Raw genomic sequence first — 15,520 nt, forward strand, 5'->3', positions numbered from 1 at the left:
TGTCAGGTTACAATTACATAAGCATGACCAATTATGCAAATTGGGCGATGACATTGACTTCTAGACTTTTAGGACAGCCAATAGCGATTTGGCAACACTGTAACGAGCTAATGTTGTTGTTAAGCTGGGTTTTGTCAGGAGGGTCACATATCTAATCTGCAAACAATAAGTACGTGTGAAAATATTAAGAATAAATAAGCATTTTTATGCACATTTTTGTTTGTTCAGGAGACTTTAAGAGATTGAAGCTTGATTTGAAGAGGAAGATGATGACATTTTATTAAGATGCCGGTTGCTTTACCTGTTTCCTTTGCGTTTTAATTTTGCTGATCAGGGGGACTCTTTCTCCACTGATAAAACTTAGGTATGAACCTTCATATCTTGATTCTGATGGCGCAAGCACAAATTTAAATGTCCCTCCACAGCAAGCAAGCACATATGTTCTCTCCTCTGCCTTTGGGTACTACTTATTTGGTCTCTAGCCACATATGTAAGACCCCATTAGTTGGAAGAAAGATGTCCTTCCTGGCCACTGTATTCAAATATGGTGAGGGAACTTGGTGGCTTTCACAAACCACAAACCCGCTCTTATGTATTTTTAATAACGTAATTATAAGTTTATGGGAATGCATCTGTTTTTTTTTTTTTTGGAAGATGTTATTACATGCTATTATATGTTTACTTATGAGCACAGTATTCTTGTTTCTATTAAATAACCTGAAAAAAATACTAACTGTACCGTTAAAAAATCCAGGCAGAACACTGACTGTTCAAATCAGTGCTACTTTGCACAAATATATAGACAGTCCAGCATAATAAACTGTCACATTATTGTAATAAACACCTCTTAAACTTATATTGCTTTCTAAATTACACATAATACACTGTATTAACTGTACCTTGCGTGAAAGCATCCACAGAGCCATGCCGTGTAATGACACTGAATATTGATTTCACCATAAAATCATTAAATGTGACAAGTAATACCTTGTCTGAAATACATTTCTAATAGTTATTAACCTTAAGAAATATGCCCTAAAATTAGGCCAGTGACAATGATGTCATCACGGTTATAGTTCCTCATATTTGAGATTGGGGGACTGACTTTGTAGTCTCTGTAGAGAAAACAAACAAACAGTGTTTTATACCCACATTTGTTTCTGTGATAAAAATGTTGAGCGATCCAAACCCAAAGAATTACCAGTTTCCCAAGAAAGTCCCACTGAGAGCTGTCACATTATTGACAAATTTGTTCCATCCAAGCAAATGGAACAGCTCCAGGAGGTATTCTGTGATGACATCAAAAGTCTTCACTTTCTTTTGTGAGCCTTTCACATTTTTTAATATTTGCAGAGATGGGTTTAAAGAACCAAGGTCATAGAGACAGTGTACACTTAAACAATATTTGATTTAATCCACGAGTGCTTTCAAAGTTTGTCAAAGAAACCACAGTGTTCATGGTTTAGGCTAATTCAGAGGAGAGATATAGAAGACATAGTGAGAAAGATGAAGTTATATTTTAGCTGTACACTCGCTTTGCTGGGTAACAAAAATATCTAATATCCCGGTTGCATGGCAGTAACTCAACATCCTGCAAAAGTTCAATCCCAGCATCAGAATGCGGAAGAAAGGTGATTTAAATGACTTTGAACATGGCATGGTTGTTGGTGCCAGAAGGGCTGGTCTGAGTATTTTAGAAACTGCAGATCTGCTGAGATTTTTCCACACACAGAATGGTCTGAAAAGAGAAAAAGAAGAAAGAGAAGTCAGCAGCACTTCACCGGGCAAAAAAGCCTCATAGTTGTTGATGCCAGAGATCAGAGAAGAATGGTCAGACTGCTTTGAGCTGACAGGAAGGCAATAGTAGCCCAAATAACCACTTGTTACAACTACGGTATACAGTAGAGAACCTTTAAATGAACAACATATCAAACCTTAAAGCAGATGGGCTACAACATTAGAAGATCACACATGGAGCCACTGAAGCTATAGTTCACACAGGTTCACCAAAATTGGACAATCGAAAATTGGAAAGATGTAGCCTACTCAGACAATATCAGATCATCTCACACTAATATCTTGAATATGCCAATGATGTCCCTTGCCTCTAGAGCTCAGTCCAGTAGAAAACCAGATTGAGATCCTGTTAAACACTTGTTGAAGAATTAAAGAAGTTCTGAAAGCAAAAGGTGGTCCAATCTTTTAGCAAAGTGAAGTTGCTGGTGAGTGTTTATAATTGTAGTACGAAACATCTTGATGTAATAATTTACAGTACTAAAAGTAGTACATATAATTTTATAATGATATCCTGACAAAGAGGCTAAATACATGTATAGCTGGGTCCATACATTTTTAGACAATGTCACATTTTGGTCATTTTGCCTTGTAAACCACCACAGTGGATGTAAAATCAAATCATCAAGATGTGACTGACGTGTATTTCAGATTTATTTCAGCTTATCTGCTTAGTTGCTTTTGTGCAGCTAGTCTGGTGTGGCAGGAGTAACTAAAATGTTAATTTGTGGGCGAGGAATGAAACTTGATCAAACTGAATACCTGAACACAAATCAAAATGTAGAGACACTTTATGAGTTCACTGCTGTTGATGTTCTACATTGAAGTTGATGAGATTCGGTGTCCATTTATTTTTTAAAGATTTTCAATTATGCAGTGCTCCCCTTTGATAGGCTCCATGTAAAGGTCAATTTGGGCTTCACACATTGAAGGTTTGAGTAATTCATTTGCTATGGCACAGTCATTTTTCTTACTTGTAGCAGAACGAATGAGAACTAATGTGGCCTGCCTGCAGTATGGTGTAAATTATGTTGCATTGTGTTATGTACTATATTTCTTTCAAAACTATAAATTAAGCTGTATTAACTTTAAAAAAAATGTAAATCGTAACTTATAGAAGATTTAGTATTACATTATCACGGTCCAATGGCAAATTCGTCTCCTTTCTAGACACCAGCAGTGATACTCAGTAGATTATTGGCACTGTATTGAATGGCCTACATAAAAGTGTGTAAGTGCAGTGCAGAAACACAGAAGCACAGTCAGTAAATTTTGCAATTGTAAATCAAGGTAATCACGTCATCATCATCGCTGTTGCCAATTATGCTGTCCTTGTTGTTTTGGCTTTATTAGAACTCACTTCATCTCAGAAACACAATGCTGGAACCCTCCTCGTGGAGTGTATTGCATTATCAACATTATAAACATCATCATCGCATCAATACTTCATTCCTCGCCTTTCACTTTAACCATCCCCTATCTCAGACAGATGGAACAGGGTGAGCCAGCATTCAAGACATAGAAGACGGAGGTTGTTTTTCTAATGTGAGAACTATTACCTGGATGCATGATTTGATTTAGAGCAAAAAAGCAGCCACATCCTGTGAGGCATAATAGATTTATCGAAGTAACTCCTTAATGCATTTTCTGGAGAGCATTCAAAAGCCCTATTGGATTTTTCACCCTCCCTCTTCTTTTGTGTTGTCTCTAACATTCCCTACATAATTGCTCATGCTCATCCCTTCCTCTGTCTTGCTGTCACCTACTTCACCCATGCCTCCCTTGTTGCTTCCATCTGGCAGTAAGGTTGAATCTAAAAATCATTGGATGACTACACGACAGCAAGGAAGTGTCAGTGGGGTATATGAGATAACAGTGGTCTTACTTTGCCCTGCCAATGATATATCTGATGCTGTGTCAATCAGATCTTAACCTACAGTGCACTTGAGATTCAGTGCACAAAATACTGTACCTTCAGAAGAGAATACATTTAAATGTCTTCTTCAGTTTCAGTTTCCTTTTGCTTTTATTCATGTGACCGAATTTGTTGGGGTTTTTTTGTGAAGATAATTTTGATTATTTAACAATTCCATAAAATGATTTTTAGACTGTATTGCTTTTAGTCGGGGAGGTAGTCACAATAGGCAACCAAGTTCAAGGTAGCAAAGCTGACAATCCAAAAAGTCCAATTGTAACAAAATGACAAGTCTGGACTGCCATGGTAATCCATTTTTATTGCCAGAGTGTCAAAATACCACAGTTTTTCAGAGCACAGCTGGTGTCTCAGAGATATGAACAAAGTGCCCTTTAGCAGTTGTTTCTTTGCTCACCTGGTTCAACAATATTGGAATCTGAGAGCAAATTGTCCTGTTTGACAGACTGGAAAAATCCACTTAAAGAGATAGGATGGGTGGCCATGACATAATACACTCAACTGCTTTCAAGTAAGGTGAGCAATTCCATATCCAAACTTTTATAATTACTTTTAAGAGCAAAAACAGTTTTGATTAATTTAAGGCGTCATAAAATTTGCATTAAATGTGATTATATTTGCTGCACTCAATTAAATAAATCTTTGTTACACAGAAACTTAAAATTACCCAAGTTTGTCAGCCACACTATCAGATAACGTCTGGATCTGAACCTGACAGATATATTACGCTGAAGTAAAGAACATATTTTGGTTTCATTTTTTTTTCATTTTAAAACTTATACCATACTTTTATACCACAAAATATATTCTTCATTTGCTTCTTGCACTCCCTTCCTTTCCTTTTTGTGGTGGTTTATTTATTTTGCTGACATTTTCTATGATAACATGGCTTAAGAACTGGTGTCGCTAAATGAAGGATAGGTGATTCTAAGTGACTTGAATGCAGTTACTTCAGGCTGTAAATGCCCTGCCTCATTATCATTACCCTTTCTTCAGGCATTAGACCTTTGTTGATTGCAACTGTTGTTATCTTGACCAGAACAACCTTGCAGAAGGTCTTAAGAGTGATAGTTTCCTAGTCAAATAAAGGTTAAATAAAAAACAAAACAAATAGGGACCATTTTAAACACTTAAAGATAATCTTTAATAAGGTCATTATATATATATATTTTTTAACAATTTTTCAAAACACATTATAAACTGTCTTGTGTAACATATCTGTATGACCTTTTTAATGCTTTTACTTTTAGTCTTAGTAACGAACATGAATGTCTTGTTATTTAATCTTGTAATATTAATATTTTCACTAGTGCAAGTCATTACCAAGTATTCGCAGACTTGTTACCACCTTCCATGGAAACTGCTGGTGACTGGAGTAATCTTCTATCTACCGAAGCAATACTATTTTAACAGTAAAAAACACAAAAACCTTCACCTTTGGAAATGTCACTGCATTCATGCTGAAGGTGGATTTGTCAAAGAATATTACATTTAAAGATATGTATATGAAATGCTAGGTGATGGTATTAATCTCAGGTTGAAGTAAACATAATGAATGAAATCCATGCAGGCTCTAACATATGATATAGTTGTAGAATGAGGGATATGTATAAAGATAAGAAATTACCTGTATAAAGCTGCTGTATTTGTGGATCTATTGACTGCATACAGAGTATAAGAAAAACATCTGGTATTGTTTTTGTTTTGTTTTTTTTAAACCCAGACACAGTAACACTATAAGCATTTAAGATCACTGGCTTTCCTTTAAGTTAAAACTGAAAATAGTGTTTTATGTTGCATATTTGTCCATATAAAAATCAATATTAAACTTTCATGCATAAATTATGACAACCTCAATCAGTATTTTTATTCATCTTTAGGCATGAAAAAAAGATTTTTTTACATTTTGAAACATTTTTTGTGTACTTACACTGGCTGAAAAGTGGGTGGCAGGGTATGGAGTGACACATCAGTGTCCAATGTAGTGTTTTATGTGCAAGTATACCATCAACACTGACACAAATACAAGAAAACAGCCTTTGAATAGCTGTCCACTGGGGTGACCACTACGCGTGAAAGGGTTAAGCAAGAACGAAAGAAATCTAATGAAAGTTATTGACTGGTTGAAAATATTAAAAATAGGTTTATACATGTGTTTACCATCATATTAAAAAAGTAAATAAACAAATTACACTTAAAAGCAGAATTTTAGGATTCACTTTGAAATCTGATTTGGAACCGCAAAGCAGCAGAGATGGAGAGAGGGAGAGAGGCTTGATAGTGGTGAATGTTTTGGAATGCAACAATAATTCATTAAGTGCTAAAAAAAAAATCATGTGGCCAGCCACAAAATGAATAATAGCTGTTACCCAAGACACACTATGGCCTGCAAGTGCCTTGGCTATGTGTTAATAATTTAATAAAGAAATGAGACTTCATATCAGCCTTCAAAATGCCCACCCGTGAGAAATGAGATGCTTCTTGTTTGTTGTGATTTTGATGTAATGGCAAAAGTTCTTTTTTTGTGTATCACATCATAATCTTCATAACGGACTATGTATTTGTTTGTGTAGGTGTGTGAACTAATTCTTATATTATATAATAGCCTCAACAGATGTAAAAGGGAAGACTAAAAAAATAAACAGGGAACTAAAATGTCACCTTTACTCCAAATGAAACAAATCATAACTTCTAAACTAATTTCATTTACTGTAGCAACAGCATGTCTGCTTTGAAATTTTAGAAAGGGTAGAACAACAATTTGTAATAGCTGGAAAATGAATAATCATTTACTAATTTGTTAATTAATTTAACTGTAAACTTGCAAGTGGCTTTCTTTTAACTCAAGAAAAATATTTGCAATAAACACTTGAATGAATGTAGAAGTTAGTGTACATACAACAAAAGGTTAATGAGACATTGACTTGTTTTATCTGTTTCGAATATTTAGGAATTCCAAAGATACAGATACAAATGTGTTTTATACGCGAACCACATATTTTCTGCTTTTTAATTTGTGTCGTATTTCATCCCAAGATGGTTCATATCCAGCCAAATCAGGCAAGTGATTCAAGCTACAAATCCCAAGAGTGCACAAAAGTGAACTTCAGGGTCAGTGGGTCAGTTAGCTTGTAGTAATTTCATTAAACTGCTGTATTTGTATGTGTGATATTTCATGCATAGCTGAATCACAATAAATAGAAAAAGGCCTAAAAATATTTTATCAGTACCTTAGATGATTCTTTTTTTTCTGTGATAGTGGTTGCCCATTTGACACAACAATCACACTCTGTTTGATAAAGATATACAGTTCTGTCTTTGTTTTGTTTCATCCTGACATCCGTGTCCCTCACTTCCTGCTTTCATTCGGGCAAAATGTCAGAACCTCCCGGGTGAGGGGAGACATTTCATGGTTTTGAACAGGTCTTTTTGCCATTCTGCTCCACATTTGCCTTTCCTCCAGCCAAGTGAGTCAGATTTGCACACTAAAGAAAGAAGACCTATAGAGAGACAGAACAGACACATAAGCTCTCTATTCAGTATCAGATTACTCTATTAGGTATGTCATGCAGGCTTTGTATTCCTTTGTTTGAGGAACGCTTCTCAGGTGTGAAGAAAAAGTTGTACACATTTGTTTGTAAGTGTGAATGAGATTATGTAGTTGACTGGCTTCTTTCAACAGACAGGCAGAAAACCAACCATATATCGCAACACCTCCCCCTGCTGGATCTACTGCAGTGAAATGAGCAGATGAATAATGAAGGGGCTGTCTCTCTGTTTCTGCATATCTCACAGCTTCTCTCGCTGTCTTATCGACTGAACTTTTCCCTCGTTTTCATAGCCCGATATTGTGTATGTATGTGTGTATGTATCTATTTATCTACTTGGTGGGTGGGATCAAATGAACACAATGAAGTGCAACATCATTAGCAGCATCTCTGTGATACAAACACACACAAGCATGCACACACACACACACACACCCTCAAATGAATGATTTCAAAAATGATTCATTAAAGATTATAAAATATGTGGAAGACTGACCACAAGTCTGGACAGCATGCCCACATGAAGTGCAGCCTGCAAGGTTTTTTTTGCATGAACGCACTCATGTAATATGGAATTGTTGCTCCAAAACAACAGTATTACATCTGGATTGATTAATCTTGAGGTTTTCTCTATGGTGGTTTAAAAAAGAAATTAGATGCAGTAATGACATAGCACCGTATTGCTTATATCTTAAGTCTGCTATCTTTACCATTGTGATGAATTGAATATGGTAAATTATTTCATTTACAATGCACACTATTAGATTGGTTTATTTCATTTTCATGGCTTTAATAGACAGACCAAATACTATTTCAGTTCATTCAATTCTATTCAGTTTTATTTATAAAGTGCCAAATAACAATAACAGTTGCCTCAAGGCACTTTATATTGTAACATAAACCCCAAAATAATACAGAGACTAAAACTGTACAACTCCCTATGAACAAGCACTTTGGTGACAGTGGGAAGGAAAACTCCCTTTTAACAGGAAGAATCAGGCTCAGGGAGGGGCATCCATCTGCCACAACCAGTTAGGGGTGAGGGAAGGGAGACAGGACCAACACGTGCTGTGGAAGAGAGCCAGAGATTAATAATAATACTGCACTGAATGTACTGAACATTTAGTACTAAAATATTGGTCTTGGACTGCACTGGACTCCACAGATTCAAGTTAGATTTACATTATAACCGTATGAGCACTATTATGAAATGAAAACAAGGGATATGCTGACAAATGCCATACAAACAGTAATCCCTGATTTTATTGAAATATAAGATGACCTTGTGTTAATTGTTTGGAGAGAAGGATTTAACCAAAATAGGTGGTGTTACATTCGTACCCTATGACTAAAGTATTTTCCTTATCAAATCTCATGTTAAGTTGTGTCAAGTAATGCCCGATTCAATCAGACAATATTTTTGTTTGGTAAGAGAGTGTCAGTGTAGCTTACTGTACACCCTAAATGTGGCCATTACTTTACAGAGACACATGAAAGATTATACATCATCTACCAATCAGACCAACCTGGTAACTTCTGATGGATGCTTTAGAATTCCATTAGGAGGTTATGTGAGTTATATGTCGATTCAGTCTGTGCTGTCAATCAAATCGTGATTTATAGTTACACAAACAGCAGTATGTGTTGCCTATAATAAACAAGAAAATCTTACAAGTGAAATGGAAGAGGTGCAATTTGTCTTTTTCAAGTATTTTCCCTTTTTCCCCCCTCACCACTGCATGATATAGCTTAACTATAAAGTATCTCACAATGCGCTTCCTTGGTAACACATTAGCTTGTAGGTTCGTCATCCTGTAGGTTCTTTATTAATTTATGTTTAAAGGCTGAAAGGCTAATAGAAGGCTAACAAACGACTGCCCTGCAGAGGAAGTTAAATGTTTTACTTCTACTCCAATATATTTAATGTTACATCTGTATTATGCAATAACTTTCATAGTGCACAAAAATATTTATAAGAAGAAACTGTGATGAGAGGGAAAAAAAGAACATTTAAGTTGCTAGTTTTCTTTCAAACATAGCATGTCATTGTACAATGCTGTGATTCAACTGCAATGTTTGGTCGAAGGAAAGTCAGAGTCACTGCCTTAAGAACTACAGAGCTTCTCAGAGATAAACATGGTAACAGCTGCTTTTGACAATGAACATCCAGAAGGCTTTGAAGATAGTGGGGAAATTGGGAAGGATAGGAGGAGACAGAAAGAAAGAACAAGGGAAAGGGAGGTTAAAAGAACATGGCAAGAGAAGAAGGAATACAAGTGATTCCTTCAGAATCCCCAAAGGGTGAAGAAGTGGTCAAGCTGAGGGTACAAGACAAAGAAGAACTGAAACAAGGTGATACTGCTGACCATAAATATGGGTTTGCTCTGTGATTTATAGGAGTAAACAGGATATCAGCACAGCTTTATGCTGGACACACACAAACACATGAATATGAACACTAGCATATGCACATAAAGCACATCTTTACCAGTCTGAAACAGAGAAATATCATACCTTTAAACTGACCAAGGTGAAGCTAAAAATTTATAGGTTGAGTTTGTTGGCAGTGTGAATGGGAGTATTAATAGGTGTCTGTCTCTCTGTGCACTGTGATAGACTGACAGCCTAGCCAGGGTGCACCTTTCCTCTTTCCACATGAAAGCTGGGTAAGTCGTAGCCCCTCGCAGGCCTGGATAAACAGTTAAGTAATGAATGGATGGATGCATGGATGGATGGATGGATGATTAGTCAGCTTTATGTACCTTTGAGCAAGTGTGCATACAGCCAGTGCTCAACAAGCCTTCTGGGTGTGGTGCTTCAGCTGCATTGTATCTATATTGCCAAATAGAGGTTACATTATTACAGCTTTACGTTATGACAGCTGGCAGCATATACATTCTGATAAAACCCTGTAAAGAAAGTAATTTCCAAGCAAAAGTACTTCCAAATTGCCCATATTGTCCACACTGGATCCAAGGATATTTATGCTATGACCTTCAAGAATTAGGCAGTGTTCATCGACTGTGTACCCTACTAGCTTACAGCAGCAAAACTGAAGCCAGAGCCATTGTTTGGAAGAAAAGAATTTAATAACCGCAAACAGGCTGAATTTGCTCCACATAAATCCAGTTGTATTGCTATAAACAATGGATTATATCCTGCTGATATGGTGACTGAATACTGAAGTATCACCTTCTTGCTGTACAAACTCAGAAGAGAATAGCAAGTAGAATGTCTACAGATAACTTGTCATGAGTGTTTCTCATTACTTGCTGCGAAAAATGTCTTTTCATGAAAACAAAACTAAATACGGTTTAACTGGGTTGAAAATAAACAAACAAAAAACAAACAAGGGCGCTCTATGTGCCTCTGCATGTCTGTGACTCTTATGAATGGGTGAGTTTGAAATAGCATTTCCAGAAGTAGTCGGGAAATAATTCCACATGAAAGCCCTCACTAGCAATTTAATAGAATAGGATGCATTTGATGATGTAAGCCAAATAAATTAGTCTTCTGTTGTCTGGAATTAAATATAACCATGAATTGCAACAAGCTTAAGACCTCTCTTGATTTAGGATGCTTGGCCGGCAAGTGAAAAGCCCATAAATGTAATCGAATGATGGTAAAACAGCAACTTTTAATTATATTACATAACTGCCATTATATAAGGCAACACTGCAGATAAATTGAATGTATATACGACATAAAAAGGAAAGTGTTTTTTGACATTTTAAAGACTAGTAAACGTATTTAGGTTTGGCAGAAAAGGTGTTATTTATGATTAGGAAAAAGCATGTCTCCACCCCAGCAGATTTCAATAAGTCAATAAAGAAATCAAAGAATAAAGAGGTAAAGTTTTCGGGAGACAGGCTTAATATCATTGTAGCCACTGGCTAGAATTATACAATACTTTATACAAGAAAATCCCATTTTTTATTCAGATTTATATTTCCCTATAGTTTTGTATTCAATACTGTACAAGTGGTTTTATATTCTGCATACTTTCTGTACACTGCATCCCTGCTGCATCTGTTCCTATTCCTGCAGAAGCTCCAAGTTCTTATGTGCCCTTCTATCAGCTCAATGTCATTTTTTCCCTCTTTTATGCACATCTTTTTCTGTCTGTTGCCTTCTTTCATATCACTGTAGTCCCTTCCACAAATTCCCAACTTTTTCCACTTCGATTTTCTCAGTAATTACTCTTGTTTTTTTCATTTGTCTTCCATCTATTTTTTTCCCCTTTCTCTCATATCCTATATTTTTCTCTGACTTACTCTGTCTCTTGACCCTCACTTACTCTTGTTGATCATCTCTTCCTTTTAATCTATCTTTTTAAATGCCCTTCTGCAACCTCTCCTTCTCCCATGCGACACCGCTCCTCCTCTTATTTCAGTTACTTGTGCTGTCTGCCCACTGTACCTCATTTCAGTCTTGGCAAAAGTTGACTTCTTCTGCAGAGGAACAAGCAAAAAGCCTTCAAAACAATAAGGAACACGATGAGAGGGAAAATAAACATATAAACAGAATCCACGGCTTCGTATCTAGTTTATCAAAGTACATTTAAATGTGAATGAGATAAAGGACAAAGGCCTTTGTGCTGTGATGCAAGTTGGAAAAAAAATGACAGTATGATGATGACATAATAATTGCCTGAAGAATAGTCCCATTCTTATCCCTACCATCAACCAGTCTGTCTTCTGGGCTGACAAGTCTTGCCTTCAGCTGTTTCCATGATCATTATCTGATGCCCAGTGTACTGCAGCATTCAACCAAGACTTAAAAGCTCATTCACAAAGGTGGCTGTGCAAATCTTACATGACTAACATTATTCGCTTTTCAAAAGAACAGCTTGTAGGCTAAGGTCTGCATTGCGCCGCTTCCACAAGTAGGTATGGTCAAGGGCAGTTGTTTTTGGGCAACATTATAACTGTAAATGTTAATATCTCCCAACAGGAGCTTATTTTATAATACTGAAATATGATCCTAAAACTTGTCTGTGGGGTTGTTTTGTGTTTTCAGAATGTTATGGAAATCTCATACAGATCAATAGTATTCATCTGAAAACAGTGCTACCGTCTACGGAGGCTAAAATGAAAAAGCACAGTTCTTGTGCTTAATTTGAGGTTGAATATCACTGGCACAGTCCGTAGTTCTGAAAGTTAAAAAAGTATTTCATACATGTATTATGCTTATGTCATACATTTTACATTTCCTCAGGGAAATAAGAAAGCCTCTATTGATCAAGCTTGACTATGGATGATTTATTCTAGTTGTCCAAAACAATTGTTTTGGGACTATAGAACCCGGTCCAGCAAGGATACATTTGTATATGGTGGCCATTCCAAATGAATTTCACTTATTTCTGCACCTGATTCTCTGCTGATGCATTCATCAATTTCTTTCTTAGTCTTTAGGTTGTCAGTCAGAGTACTATTCCACATTGTGCAAACAGTGGCAATGACTTCAAGTTGATGTTGAACACATACAGACATCTTTGTAGCACATTTTGAGGTGACCAATGACTCTCCACCATGATGCTGGCTCTTCATTTATGACACCTCAGCCTGAGAGCATATTCACTGCCTTCCCAGTGAATATGCTAGGAAGGGAAGACCGGCCCTCTTTTTGCTGATGGCCAGCCCAAAGTGATTGGAGGCCTTCAAGAAGTAGTTTAGCGACCCGAGGTTTTGGCTGGATGTGTTACAGCTGCTAACAGTAGGGACTCCACGCCACATGTGCTTGTCCTGACTCTGTGATGGGCAGTTTGGGTGATTGAAAAACATGCTGCTCTCAGTCAGGTAGAGCTCTGTTGCAGTGCCAAAGAGTTGCCTTAGGGTAGAGTGAAGAGTGTTTGAGCAAGCACACATTCTTGTTTGAAGCCTCTGCTGACAGTGAAGGGCCACGAGGAGCTGACAGCTAATTGCACTGAATTAATAAATCATGAAAATCATATGACTTAATGAGGAAGATGAAAGGAATGTATAGGGTCATCTGCTGCTCTCTACACAGCTTCAGAAGTTGGCAAAGTGCACTTAGACTAGTGTAAACACATTCATCCAGCTGTTGCAAATGGGTCAAAAGAAACCAGCAAAAAGTGGCTGAGGTACCAAAATTATCCTAATTTTTGCACTTTTATGGTGCACTGCTTGATCATGCCTGGTAGAATATTGGCAGCTCATGACAAATGCATGGTGTGGTGTGGCAGACAGTTAAAGCATGAACACTTGCAGAAGTAACGATGCACTCAGTAGTAGTGCTTCATAAGCCATGTTGTTGCTGTCTTGTTTACTGTGCTCACCAGGCTGTTCCTCGCAGCAAAGTCTATTCAGTGATCTCACAGGTCTTTCCACATTTAACACAGCTGTTTTTCTGAAATCCATGCCGAAGCCTTGGTGGGCAACTTTCAAATATTTTTTTTAAAAACAAAATACACAAAATTGCAATTTCTAGGCAAAAAGGGAGGTTCAAGCACTTTTTATCCAAAATATAATATTCTTAACTAAATCAATCCATAGTGTGTGATGTGAAAGGGGTTTTACACTATCCCATTAAGAGATAATAATCATGTCTGATTATAAAACCAAAACTTTGGTTTACTGATACCACTTAGAGCAAGAGTCAAAAGTTTAGACATACTCACCCATTCATGGGAATAAAGGGCGTGTGGAAACTGGTGTTTGCAGTATAAAGAATCTATGAACACAAAGCAAATTATCAAGCAGCATTCACTGTCCATTTGCTAGTCATATTTTGTGGAACTTTGTTAGAATTCTTTATTTTGGATTATGACAACCATAATTGGCCACAATGGGGGATGGAAAAGTAAAAAAAAGAAAAAGAAAAAGTTAGCAACAGAAGGACAGGGAGAGAAAAATAGAGAAGAGAGGAAGGATCGAGAGAGCATCCAGTATACTTTAGACAGTAATTTGGGGGTTTGGAGATTAAGGAATTGCACCAAACCACACTTTTGTAAGATGTCAGGGTTGTTCCAGATGGGTGTACATTTGCATGGGATTAGTGAAGACTTGGTCATTTTTAGAAACATCCACCATGCTGTCAGAGATGAGCTTATATTAGTGCTTTTAAAGCATACATGTCATCTGAGCTAATGAATAATAGGTCCAAAATCTCAATATATAGTCTACGTCTATCCAGGGCTCATGTAAGAGGTTTTAACTATATTGAGATGTATTTTAGCCTGTTGGCTCTGAAGTAATGGTAAAAGTTAGGCAGATCTAGTCCTCCTCTATCCTTGGTCCTCTGTAGCTTTTTTAAACTTATACCAGGGTTTTATATTTCCAAAGAAATTTAGAGATAAAATTCCGAGTCTAGAGATCGGAAATGAAATTAAATGAATGAAAAATTTTTTTCATGAAGAACCTTTTGCAATTAATGAAACTCACAAAAGAAACCATATGGTAAATGGCCTGTATTTGTATAGCGCTTTACTAGTCCCTAAAGCACTTTACACATCCAGTCATCCACACACACATTCACACATGGTGATGGCAGCTACATTGTAGCCACAGCCACCCTGGGGCGCACTGACAGAGGCGAGGCTGCCGGACACTGGCGCCACCGGGCCCTCTGACCACCACCAGTAGGCAACGGGTCAAGTGTAGGGGTGGGTTTTGATAATCGATTTATCGATTAAAATCGATTCTGGCTTGGATAACATGACATTGATTCATTAAAATCCTGAATCGATTTTTTAAATATTCATTTATTTTGCCCGAAACGCCAGAATCTCAGGTTAAACCTCACAAAATTTCAACAACCACCAAACAGCTAAAACAGTAAATGAGAGCAGGAACACAGATTCTGCACAGAGACGTAAACACACAGTAAACACACCCGTGGATCAGACTCAGTGAGATGTGGCTTTCTCACCCAACGGCACAGACACGGTCGGGGCTGAAAGCCGACAGCTCGCTGATTCCGATGTTTCGGCAGGTCCGCGCTTTGTGTTTACCTCGTTTTTGCGCTGATTCTAAAGCTGTTAGTTTTATCTCTCTCCAAACATTATTGACCGAACCAGCAGCCAAATAAGATCCAAACTACGCTTCACATAAACATCGTCATGAATTCCCTCTGACTATTGCTGTTTTGCTTCCACCACAATAAAATCTCACTTCATGCACAGCTCTCTCTCTCTCTTGCTTTCTCTGTATACTTCAAGAACAGTTTCCCATCTAAAAATCTGTTTTCTGCATTATTCGCTTGCTTGTTACACACAAGTCTACCG

Source organism: Diplotaxodon limnothrissa, linkage group LG10 (genome assembly GCF_057381915.1).
Source record: "Diplotaxodon limnothrissa isolate DT_005_m linkage group LG10, D_limnothrissa_male_GT1.1, whole genome shotgun sequence".
NCBI classification, from domain to species: domain Eukaryota; kingdom Metazoa; phylum Chordata; class Actinopteri; order Cichliformes; family Cichlidae; genus Diplotaxodon; species Diplotaxodon limnothrissa.